The 12,682-nt window shown below is 45.0% G+C and overlaps 1 long non-coding RNA gene across 1 annotated transcript in view; it reads right to left on the bottom strand.

Moving 5' to 3' along the window:
- Positions 1-12,682, bottom strand: part of LOC126259773 (uncharacterized) — a 593,974-nt gene that overhangs the window by 43,670 nt on the left and 537,622 nt on the right. The window contains exon 3 of the long non-coding RNA XR_007546559.1: positions 2,796-2,878. This is a non-coding gene — a long non-coding RNA (uncharacterized LOC126259773). The remainder of the gene's footprint in view (positions 1-2,795; positions 2,879-12,682) is intronic.

Genomic DNA, 12,682 nt, shown 5'->3' on the forward strand with positions numbered 1-12,682 from the left:
AGCAGCCCGCATTGCTGCGAAAGGTGGATATACACTGTACTAGTGCCGACATTGTGCATGCTCTGTTGCCTGTGTCTATGTGCCTGTGGTTCTATCAGTGTGATCATGTGATGTATCTGACCCCAGGAATGTGTCAATAAAGTTTCCCCTTCCTGGGACAATGAATTCACGGTGTTCTTATTTCAATTTCCAGGAGTGTAGTAACAAAGTCACTCAAATGAGTTGAAAGGTTTACTTATTTTTGTGACTAGTTGAATAACGAAGTCTGCAACACTACTTGTAATATAACACAAAAAAGGCCCTCAATGGTTCAGTGCAAATAATCTTAGGTAAACTTACACATACATAGCAAATGCAATTTACAACAACTGTCTGTTCACTTCTAAGAGTTCACTAACTGACGTTCCCTGTCTAAGTCAGCCCTGGACGATGATTTATAACCAATTGGGTGAAAGCTGCTCTTCTATTTTCGTAGTAGGCTTCTGTCCGTTGTCGTCCGGTCATTGGCGTATCGTACTCGGTCGGCAATTGGCCGAGGCGAAGTCAATATCTTCATCCTCAGCGCCACCTGTGGCGCAGGTGAAACTCGCGCAAGTGGCGAGTCTCTACGGCACTGGCACCAGCTCATATCTTTGCGCCTTTGGTGCTTTTTCCCTGGCAGTGTCTTGTTCGGATGACACAGCATCCTGTCCGTCAGTAACTGAGGTCTCCCTGGTTTTGGCTAAGCTGTGCTTGTTCCTTGTGTTTCCGTTCCACAGTCACATCACGAACAGTCGACTTGGGCAGCTTTCAAGAGCTGAAATGTCCCTAATGGATTTGTTAGTCATGTGGCATCCAATACTAGAATACGATCGAAGTGATGAGCTCTCCTAACCGATCCATTCTGCTGGTACTACTTTTCTGCTCACAACATGTAATTTTTCTGGCTTAGTCAGCCATCATATTAGGCTCCAAGAAGCTGTTCCCAGAGCAGTGGAGATGCAAGAAGTATATAGACGACGAAATGTGGTGTGAGGTACCTGTGACAGATGTTAGATTCGGTACCATTCCTGTGAGAAAGACCGCCTGCATAATGCTACTGCTCTGTGATTGGCTGCTGTGTTCGGAGCAAAGGCGCCAAAACGTTAAAGTATGGTTATTATTATTAGTTAAACTAATCATTGGAATGACTTCACTTTTTAATATAAATATCTCTCAACAGCTATCAGTCATTTAAGAATTATTAAAATTAATTTAAATCAAAAACAAAAGACTGACGAAATTGCAGACGAAGCACTTCGGAAGAGTTCGGGTCACGCCTTTTCTGGTGTGGCGCGCGAAGTGTTTCGGGCTGTTCGTCACTCTGGATTAGGCAGTCGAAATGTACAGTCATTTTGTCTGTGGCAGGATGTGTTTGCCAGTATTCAGTATTAAAAGATTCACTCCGGCAGTCATGAGGCACAGACACGTGCCACAAATAGTGTAAAGACACATTTTCGCAAACATTGTGTTTGATCATGTACTTTGCTGTATCAGAAGGTGTTGTATTAAGATCATGTAGTCTTCTCGTGTGGCTATATTAAAATACGCGAGTGGCATCCCACAGAAGTGATACATTATTTCAGAACAGAACCTCGCTAAAAGTCAGTTTCAGCCTCAAGATACAGAACCTACGACCTGCGTGCTGTTTTCTGCGCTGGGGACATCAACTTGAAGACAGCAGGTTAGTGAACTATAACAGAACCTTCGTATTCCACACAGTGCAGTGGAAACAACTAGGCGCCTTACGTGTACTGCATGTGCAGAACAAATGTGCTCAGTGACACGTCATCTGCAGTAATGCGGGGAAGGTAAAGGAGGATGATCGTTATTAACACCAACAAGCAATTCATTCTTCCTTTCTTGCCGTAAACACAACACTTCGCGCCTTCTTTTATACTGTTGCGTCCGCCTCTCGTGACTTCTAGCGGTCAATTCCCCATTATAATGGCGTGTCCAAATAGTTTTGATTAGATAGTGTAATTTGAAATGTAAAGAGAAAGGTGAGGAGAAGTTTGCAGGACGATCTTTTTACAGCAGTGGACGAAAAATGACAATGGTAATGACCCTAATGATAATGATGCGATCTAAGGAACTGAAGATATCCCCTAAATCGATTATCAAGTTAAAAATTTTCTCACTTCTGAAGAAAAAAATGTTCCAGAGGAAATGAGAAGACAGACACACCTTTTCAATGTCAGATTCTTTTTTCTTCGTACGTAAGACGCCAAGAGGTGAAAAGTTTCATTTTCTACAATTGCGTAATAAGCGAAACCTTCGAAACGTAATATAAAGTGAGTAAGCCGCGAAACAGCAATTTCAGTGATGTCCTGTGGCATTATCAAAATGAAGCCTCAGGGTTACGGCGCGTCAAAAAAACGAGAGTACCGCCGGAATAATTAGAATTACATCACCGCAACAAAAGGGACGATTACAAAGACGCCAAATCCGGAAAAGGCGCAACGCAGAAGGAGGCAGGAGATTCCATAACAAGAGGGGCTTAATTTCCAGCGGGAAAGACGAAAATTAAACGTCGCTTTCAGTGCCTTAATTAATTTGCACCAGTGTGCCGCAGGAGAGGTCTTGAACTTATTTCATTCAAAGCGCCTGCGGCGTGTGCCGCGAGGAACTAAATTAATACGAGTGTATGGATCTGAATCTGGGCCATACTCGAGCGGCCGCCGTTGCTGCCGTAATTAATTACGGGCCGGTCCGTCTGAAATAAACGCGCCTTTAGAGAGGCGAGCAGAGCAGAGGAGCCAGTCGGCGCTACTCACGCAGATCTCAGTGGACCGGGTCCTCAGCGACGGCTGCCCAGCGTCTGCGCGCCCCCGCCGGACGCTGCCATTGAACTGCCCTCCTGCAACAAACACAACCGAGGACTCCATTAGTATGTGTGCGTCTCACATCAGCAACAACTAGAGTTGTAGAACTACCGTAGGCTACCGTAAGTAACGGTAGTCTGCGGTAGTTTTCCTAGTAACCTTCCTCATTTAAGATCAACCTGCGCTACCCCTGCACGTTAGGTGTGTCGCGTACCCATCAGGCTTTACGACATATCGACCAATTTATTTACGTATGCAGTCAGTATCTTACTAGGTTCCCAAACCAGATGTGGTGAAACATCTAGAAACTGCCGGCCGGAGTGGCCGTGCGGTTCTAGGCGCTCCAGTCTGGAGCATAATGCTACTGCTCTGTGATTGGCTGCTGTGTTCGGAGCAAGGGCGCCAAAACGTTAAGGTATGGTTATTATTATTAGTTAAACTAATCATTAGAATGACTTCACTTTTTAATATAAATATCTCTCAACAGCTATCAGTCATTTAAGAATTATTAAAATTAATTTAAATCAAAAACAAAAGACTGACGAAATTGTAGACGAAGCACTTCGGAAGAGTTCGGGTCACGCCTTTTCTGGTGTGGCGCTACGGTCGCAGGTTCGAAACCTGCCTCGGGCATGGATGTGTGTGATGTCCTTAGGTTAGTTAGGTTTAATTAGTTCTAACTTATAGGCGACTGATGACCTCAGAAGTTAAGTCGCATAGTGCTCAGAGCCATTTGAACCATCTAGAAACTGAGTGATAATATACACTGAAGAGCCAAAAAACTGGTACACCTGCTTAATACCGTGTAGGGCCCCCGCGGGCACTCAGAAGTGGTATGGTCTCGACTAATGTTTGAAGTAGTGCTGGAGGGAACTGACTCCATGAATCCCGCAGGGCTGTCCATAAATCCGTAAAAGTACGAGTGGATGGAGACCTCTTCTAAACAGCACGTTGCAAGGCATCCCACATATGCTCAACAATGTTCGTGTCTGGGGAGTTTGGTGGCCAGCGGACGTGTGGGTGTCGCACTGTCCCGCTGGAATTCCACAAGTCCGTTGGAATGCACAATGGACGTGAATGGTTCCAGGTGACAGACAGGATGCTTACGCACGTGTCACCTTTCAGAGTCCTATCTAGACGTACCAGGGGTCCCATATCACTCGTCGGCCTCTGTGGCCGAGCGGTTCTATGCGCTTCAGTCCGGAACCGCGCTGCTGCTACGGTCGCAGGTTCGAATCCTGTCTCGGGCATGGATGTGTGTCATGTCCTTGGGTTAGTTAGACTTAAGTAGTTCTAAGACTAGGGGGCTGATGACCTCAGATGTTAAGTCTCATAGTGCTTAGATCCATTTGAACCATATCACTCCAACTGCACACGCCTCACACCATTACAGAGCCTCCACCAGCTTGAACAGTCCCCTGCTGACATACCCGTACACTTCCAGCCGCTTGATACAATTTGAAACGAGACTCGTCCGACCAGGCAATATGTTTCCAGTTACCAACAGTCCAATGTCGGTGTTGGCGGGCCCAGGCGAGGTGTAAAGCTTTGTGCCGTGCAGTCAGCAAGGGTCCACGAATGGGCCTTCGGCACCGAAAGCCCATATCGATGATGTTTCGTTGAATGGTTCCCACGCTGATACTTGTTTATGGTTCAGCAAAGAAATCTACAGAAATTTGCGGAAGGGTTGCTCTACCGTCACGTTGAACGATTATCTTCAGTCGTCATTGGTCCTGTTCTTGCAGCATCTTTTTCCGGCCGCAGCGATGTCCGAAATTTGATGTTTTACCGGATTCCTGATGTCGTCGTGTGACTAAGGCCTCCCGTCGGGTAGACCGTTCGCCGGGTGCAAGTCTTTAGACTTGACGCCACTTCGGCGACTTGGGCATCGATGGGGATGAAATGATGATGATGATTAGGACGACACAACACCCAGTCCCTGGGCGGAGAAAATCTCCGACCCAGCCGCGAATCGTACCCGAGCCCTTAGGATTGACATTCTGTCGCGCTGACCACTCAGCTACCGGGTACGGACTACCAGATTCCTGATATTCACAGTACTCTCGTGAAATGGTCATACGGCAAAATCCCCACTTCATCGCCGCCTCGGAGATGCTGTGTACCATCGCTCCTGTGACGACTATAACAGCACATTCAAACTCACTTAAATTTTGATAATTTGGCATTGTAGCAGCAGTAAACGATATAACAAGTGCACTTTTATTTTTCTTTATTGAGTTTCGATTCCCCCCGAAGTGGGAGGGCTGGCAGCAGCTTAGTATGCCTCTCTTCAGCCTACAGAATTTGTTTTAAAAAGATGAAGATAATAAATAATAAAAACAGGCGATAAAAACGGAGACTTAAATGGTAACATGGCGGAAAAATCGTGGAACTTAAAACATAGAGCAAGGGGATGATGATGCTAATAAAATACATATGAAGCAGACAGGTAAAATAATATACAGACAATTAAAAAACACGGCGACAGTCTGATTTCTGTTCGCAAGAGACATAAAATTCACACCCAGCGACAGCATGATTTCTGTTCACAACACTTTGGAAAGACGAACAACGCTCGTGGTCGTGCGGTAGCGTTCTCGCTTCCCACGCCCGGGTTCCCGGGTTCGATTCCCGGCGGGGTCAGGGATTTTCTCTGCCTCATGATGACTGGGTGTTGTGTGATGTCCTTAGGTTAGTTAGGTTTAAGTAGTTGTAAGTTCTAAGGGACTGATGACCATAGATGTTAAGTCTCATAGTGCTCAGAGCCATTTGAACCAAAGACGAACAACACTGAACATTCACTTGAACACTGCACTAAAAAGTTGGCAAATATGACATACCACAGCCGAGGGCAGGTGGGGGGAACCTGGACAGATGATGGGAAATAAAAAGGGGAGAACAACTGCGCCAGACACCTGTTGTCTTATATAGGCGTTGCCGATCTGCCTGTTTACATATCTCTGTGTTTGAATACGCATGCCTATACCAGTTTCTTTGGCACTTCAGTGTATAAAGGGCCACATAACCACATTGTTATCTTCCTGTCTGTTACTTAAAAATAAACAATATTTACAGCAAAATTGAAATTTTCGGTGTTTAATCCAGGTTTTATTGCGAAACTGAAATTTCTAAGTCAGTGCAACCATAAGATATGGCCATTTCTGTCACGTATTTTGGTACTCCCCAACTCACTCTTCAAAACCTATAGGGTACTTCCCGTTGACCTAGAATCATGAAATTTGGCAAGCTGGAAGTTTTCACCGTAAACGTAAAGGAAAAAGTACGAAAATTGATAATTTGTAACTACATCACACAAAAATTCTTTTTGACATTTGATATCCGACTGTTTGCTCGTCTATTAAGAGTGCTTTTTTCTCATGAACGGATGGACATATCAAGTTGAAATTTATGTTACATACTAAGATCTATGATCCCTTGACGATGGGAAAAAATTAAACTTATAAGTGAATGCTAAAAGACACGTCCATTTATCTCACATATTTTGATACTCGCAAGCTCACCCATCAAAAAGTGTAGGGTACTTCCAGTTGACCTAGATCATGAAATTTGGTAAGAAGCAAGGTTTCATATACAATTAAAGAAAAAAATCCGAAATTGGTTAGTTTGTAATTATATCACACGAAAAAATATATCTTTTGTCATTTATTATCCGACTTCAAATTTAAAATTAAAACATTCCCGGACGTCTTGGAAGTCTCGGGGCCGATATCTTCCCAGTATCAACCCCGATAACAGGCAAAAATCGTCAAGATTCTCGATTCCCGGGATAGATGAGCTGTCTATATACATATCTACATCTCATTAGCAGTTATCAAAAATACCCACAGAAAGGCCATTGTCAACAGTTGGCGAAACGTTGGAGAATTGACAGTGCGGCCACATAACCAGAAGAACTTTATTGAATGTCACTGGCCGTGGAACGCTACGCTTACATTCTTAAAAAAACTTGATAGAAACTTTCAGTGCGGAGCTGTATCAATCGAACGCCTTTGCGAAAACTAGGGACAAGGCATCAACATTGACACATTTATCTACAGCGCTCCGGGTCAAAATGGTTCAAATGGCTCTGAGCACTATGGGACTTAACTTCTGAGGTCATCAGTCCCCTAGAACTTAGAACTACATAAATCTAACTAACCTAAGGACATCACAAACATCCATGCCCGTGGCAGGATTCGAACCTGTGACCGTAGCGGTCGCGCGGTTCCAGACAGTAGCGCCTTTTTTTTTTTTTTAGTCTCATGTTGTTCGCTTTCGTTCGATGCATCTGCTCGGGGCGGACGTTGTAAGACATCCGTTTCAGTTCGTTGTTGATCGATTAACTCAGTTTTTTTATTACAGAGACTGCCAACCCTCTGACCGAACACGCTGAGCTACCGTGCCGGCTTTTTTTTTTTTTAATCTCATTTTGTTCACTTTCGTTCGTTGCATCTGCTAGGGGCGGACGTCGTAAGACATCCGTTTTAGTTCGTTGTTGATCGATTAACTCGGTTTTTTTTTTATTACAGGGGGCTGCTAACCATCTGACCTAACACGCTGAGCTACTGTGCCGGCACGCCTACAACCGCTCGGCCACCTCGGCCGACGCTCCGGATCCTGCAGGCAAACAGCAACAACACGCTTAATTTTTCACATACCGTTATTGCAGCAACGTGCTTCGAGAAGTTGATACATAAAAGGGAGCATGAACGTTTCTTTGTTTTGTCTTGTTCGTGGAGTTGCCAGCTAAAAAAAAGAATCCCTTCTGCCTTGAGGCACCGCTTATCAGAATAGCAGCAGAAACCTCTCGAGATTCTCTCAGTGGTTACGAAGAAATGCAAAGAATGCCGTCTTAAAACTTTGCGTATCAAAGCTACAAATCCCAGAGGCTGGCGAAACATTTGCGTTCCGGCGTTGTCAGCGCGCTCGCGTATCTCCGAGTCGCAGGCGGCGGCTCCCCTTGTCTCAGGAGCACAAACTCTCACTCAGCTCTCAGCGAAAGCGGCGCAGCAGCGCCGTCGGCAGGCGAGGAGCCGTTAGCGTGAAGAGCGACAGCAGTGTCCTCTGGGGAAATGTAGTCTAAACAAGGCGTCCCCGTCCTCCGGCAGCCGCCGCTCGGCTGCGCTCGGGCGCGCTCGCCCCGACTCGGCTCGGCTCGTTCCTTAGCCCGTCGCCGCCTTATCGCCTGCCATCATCCTCTTCCTCCGCCGCGCGTCTCGTGGGACGAGGACTTAATTGCTCTGTTTCGAATCGCTCTGCCCGTCATTGTCCCGAAAGGAACCTTTTAAACCAAAACGAAGCAAAAATTGTCCCCGCAATCATCTGAGAAGATCTCCGGGCCTGTCGGCAGCGGGGCCCGTTCGGAGCGGAACAAATGTTTCGGTAGTCTCGAGACGACGCTCTGGCGGAACCGAGTGCTCGCCTCTGCTCTCCCACACGACCGGTCTGGATTATACGGTGATTCTCCTTGGCCGGCCAAGGAGACACGCTGGAAATTTTCCGACAATTACGGCAGTGCCAGTCACTCAGAACAGAAACACGTACAAAGACTCATTTCATGGAGATTTGCGAAGCGTCTGCAGCACAGGGCGTATTCAATTGCAAATGGAACGCGCTCTACAGACAAGTGTAAGTAGTAAGAAAACCAATAGTGCAGCGTATTCAGAATTAGCAAAGACGCAGAAATCATTCCGCTGCGTCCGGCAATAACAAATTTTATGGAAGTGAGACTTCCTGGCAGACTAAAACCGTGTGCCGGACCGGAATTCGAAACCAGATTCTTGGCTTTTGCAGCCAAAAGCACTACCGCTTGACTTCTTACTGGCAATTTTTTCTCACGTGAGAAGTACGAATTATTGTGAGGAAATATAGTGAGCTAAGCAGTTGTACAAATATTGAGCCGAAGCTTCACCATTACCAGCACCTCAATTTATTTGCATTAAATAGACAGGGAATTAAAAAAGTGACAATGCCAGTGCATATTTCTGTATATAAATTTAGTTCCAATGATATAAAATTAATTTCATTTTCTTCTTGCACAATATTTTCTCTGCGCTGATATATTAATTGAACTGGTTTTACATATAAATTAGGGAATTTACATAGCAGAATTGCTACAGTTGCCACACAAAAAAAGTGTGCTACAGGAAACTGAACATTTATTGTCTATCTCGACCTAGATCCCAGGGAAACAGTAGCTACAGAAAGGGCGGACAAATATTAGTGTCACTAGTGTATTGCACTTAGCTCCTTTTTTGTGCGGAATATTCAACACAGAGATCTTTGGTTCAACTTATCGGGCGACTGTCAATCTGCGAACTTTCAGATGTTCACTTCTGGTATCACACACACAGCAGAAACATCTCTGGAGTGGTCATTACATTCTGCGCATTTTGTCAACATTAAGCCGGAACTGTCACGTGATCTCGAGATGAGGCAGTTTGTTTAAGGCCGATTCACAGTGTCCGTCATGTCACGCCACGTCAAAACAATTCCATAATGAATTTCAAAAAGCGGCATTCGCACAGGTCGCCAACGGACCGTTAGGTATCGTCACAGCCCGTCAAGGTTTCTAGTGAATAAAGTTATAAAGGTATAGTCGTCTGCTATCATGGTTAAGTTACGTATTTTCGCCCTCCACACTCGTCTTATATTAGTGAATTTTGTGCTTTTTTGTCTTCATAATCTTAATTTTCATGCTTTGTTTTCGTGACAAATTACAAATGTTCCATGACTATTCGGGTATATTTTTCCATTGACTGTTCTTACACAAGCGGCGTCAGATATCTGCAAGTGAAAATTATTTCGGTTTTACAATGACAGAACAGACCTGACGTCCACAATATACACTATGTGATCAAAAATATCCGGACACCTCCAAAAACATACGATTTTCATATTAGGTGCATTGTGCTGCCAGATACTGCCAGGTAGTTCATATCAGCGATCTCAGTAGTCATTAGACATCGTGAGAGAGCAGACTGGGGCGCTCCGCGGAACTCACGGACTTCGAAAGTGGTCAGGTGATAGGTGTTACTTGTGTCATACGTCTGTACAGGAGATTTCCACACTCCTAAACATCCCTGGGTCCACTGTTTCCGACGTGCTAGTGAAGTGGAAACGTGAAGGGACACGTTCAGCACAAAACCGTTCAGGCCGACCTCGTCTGTTGACTGATAGAGACCGCCGACAGTTGAAGAGGGTCGTAATGTGTAATAGGCAGACATCTTTCGAAACCATCACACAGGAATTCCAAACTGCGTCTGAATCCACTGTCAAGTATTATGACAGCTAGGCGGGAGGTGAGAAAACTTGGATTTCATGGTTGAGCGGCTGCTCATAAACCACACATAACGTCAGTAAATGCCAAACGACGTCTCGCTTTTTGTAAGGAGCGTAAATATTGGAATGAAGAATCACGGTACACAACGTGGCGATCCGATGGCAGGGTGTGAGTATGGCGAATGCGCGGTGAACGTCATCTGCCAGCTTGTGTAGTGCCAACAGTTATGGTGTGGTTGTGTTTTTCATGGAGGGGGCTTGCAATCCTTGATGTTTTGCGTGGCACTATCACAGCACAGGCCAACATTGACGTTTTAAGCACCTTCTTGCTTCCTACTGTTGAAGAGAAATTCGGGGATGGCGATTGCATCTTTCAACACGATTGATCACCTGTTCATAATGCACGGCCTGTTGCGGAGTGGTTACACGACACTAAGATCCCTGTAATGGACTGGCCTGCACAGAGTCCTGACCTGAATCCTATACAACACCTTTGGGATGTTTTGGAACGCCGACTTCGTGCCAGGCCTCACCGAGTGACGTCGATATCTCTCCCCAGTGCAGCACTCCGTGGAGAATGGGCTGCCATTCCCCAAGAAACCTTCCAGCACCTGATTGAACGTATGCCTGCGAGAGTGGAAGCTGTCATCAAGGATAAGGGTTGGTCAACAGCATATTGAATTCCAGTATTACCGATGGAGCGTGCCACGAACTTGTAAGTCATTCTCGGTCAGATGTCCGGATACTTTTGATCACATAGTGTATATAAATAAGAAGTTGACGAACCCATTCCTAAAAATCTCATCAACTCCGTGGTCTGTTTCTACTAAACGTTGTATACATATTACCATTTGGAACGAAATACGTTGGAGGTAAGAACCGGTAACCTCCTATTGTGGTGGCGGTGATAACACAGAGAGGGAAGGGGAGGAAGAAATAGATACATAGAGAGGGAGAAAGAGGGAAGGAGTACAAGGACATAGATATGGGGAGGAGGAGATGGACAGAGAGAGGGGGGATGGCAAATGGTTAGAGAAAGGGGAGAAAAGAGAAAGGGAATAGGAGGAGATGGGCAGAGATAGGGAGGAGGAGGAGGAGGAGATAGGATGAGAGATGGGGAGAAAGAAATAAACAGAGAAAGGGAGGAGAAGGCGAACAACGGGGGAGAAGGAGATGGAGAGAGAGAGGGGAGGAGATGGATATAGAGAGGAGGAGGAGGAGGAGGAGGTAGGTGAATAGAATTTGAATAAATACATACTCGCGAAACGCCGTGTACTCAGCTCGTATTAAAAAACCAGGTTTGCCGTATTAAAAACCTGACCATCTAGCTAATTTAAGCAAATCAGATTGGCATTTTCTTCTGCGGTGCGGTTAATAACCTTAGATAGACGCGCGAAGAATGGCTGCTGCATTTGAGTACTAGGTTCGAGCAATTATTATGAATTGTTCCGTTGTTTAAAAATGCGCTGCTTCCCTAATGTGTTAGGTGTTCCCCGCCATGGCACAGGTAATTCAAAAAGCAACCTTTATCATTCGTTCCTTGACCGCTGAGTCACTTCATTGAAAGCTCTGAGCACGTTTCAGATATTCTGACGCTGTTGTGTGGACTGCTGATTCATTCGGCCTTGTACGAGTCGCCTTTGCGGATTGTTAGGTCTGGTCCGCAAACATCGGGCGGAAACGAAGAACGGCCGGTAGGACTTCAACGTCCCGTCGACGATGAAATCATTAGAGACGAAGCAGAAGAATGCGACTAAGATGGCGAAGGAAATACGATATCCCACTTCCAAATAAACCATTTCGGCATTCGCCTTAACTGACTTAGGATAACCACGAAAAACCTTATATGGATAGACGGACAATTATCTGAAAGTCGCACTTACCAAATGCGAGTCCAGAACCGTAATCACCACGTCAGATCGCCCAATAGACATTGCTGAGGCGGCTTCACTTAGGAAAAACTCAGTAATCTTCCTTCTCTTCAGGGAAAGAAATTTTCATTGCTTGGTTTATTCTTAGTAGCTCCATTGATGAATCACAAGCGGACTCCAGGTCTTTCTATCCATAATCAATATCATTCAGAGTATCTTCTCAAACGTATAATCAAGTCGAAGAATTTTTGACGAGTAGATACCAGTAACGTATTCTAGTTGGCGAGCGCACATTAGCAACAGAAATATGAAGAGCTTATTTCAATAGTGGTAGAAGTCCATTACCTCCACTTTTCTGTCTATAATGCTTCTGAAATTAATGGTCCAAACAAACAGAAAGGTTCATGTCTAGCAAGAAGCCATATGCTTGAATATTTCTGGTATCTCAACTGCAGAATTTTCAGCGCTCATTTAACTTTAGGATTCTGTATCTCAGAATGAACAAAAATGGACTTGTACCATTATTGAAATAAGCCCTTCATATGTCAGTAGTGAGCCAAAGATGCATTATAGAAACGCTTTTATTCTGAATGTGACGAGTCAGGCAATGTAAACATCACTTGCAAACTATACTTGTTGAGTAACTCAGACAAAGTAACCGGTACATCAAGAACACAATGCCACAGA

Source organism: Schistocerca nitens, chromosome 5 (genome assembly GCF_023898315.1).
Source record: "Schistocerca nitens isolate TAMUIC-IGC-003100 chromosome 5, iqSchNite1.1, whole genome shotgun sequence".
Classification (NCBI taxonomy): Eukaryota; Metazoa; Arthropoda; class Insecta; order Orthoptera; family Acrididae; genus Schistocerca; species Schistocerca nitens.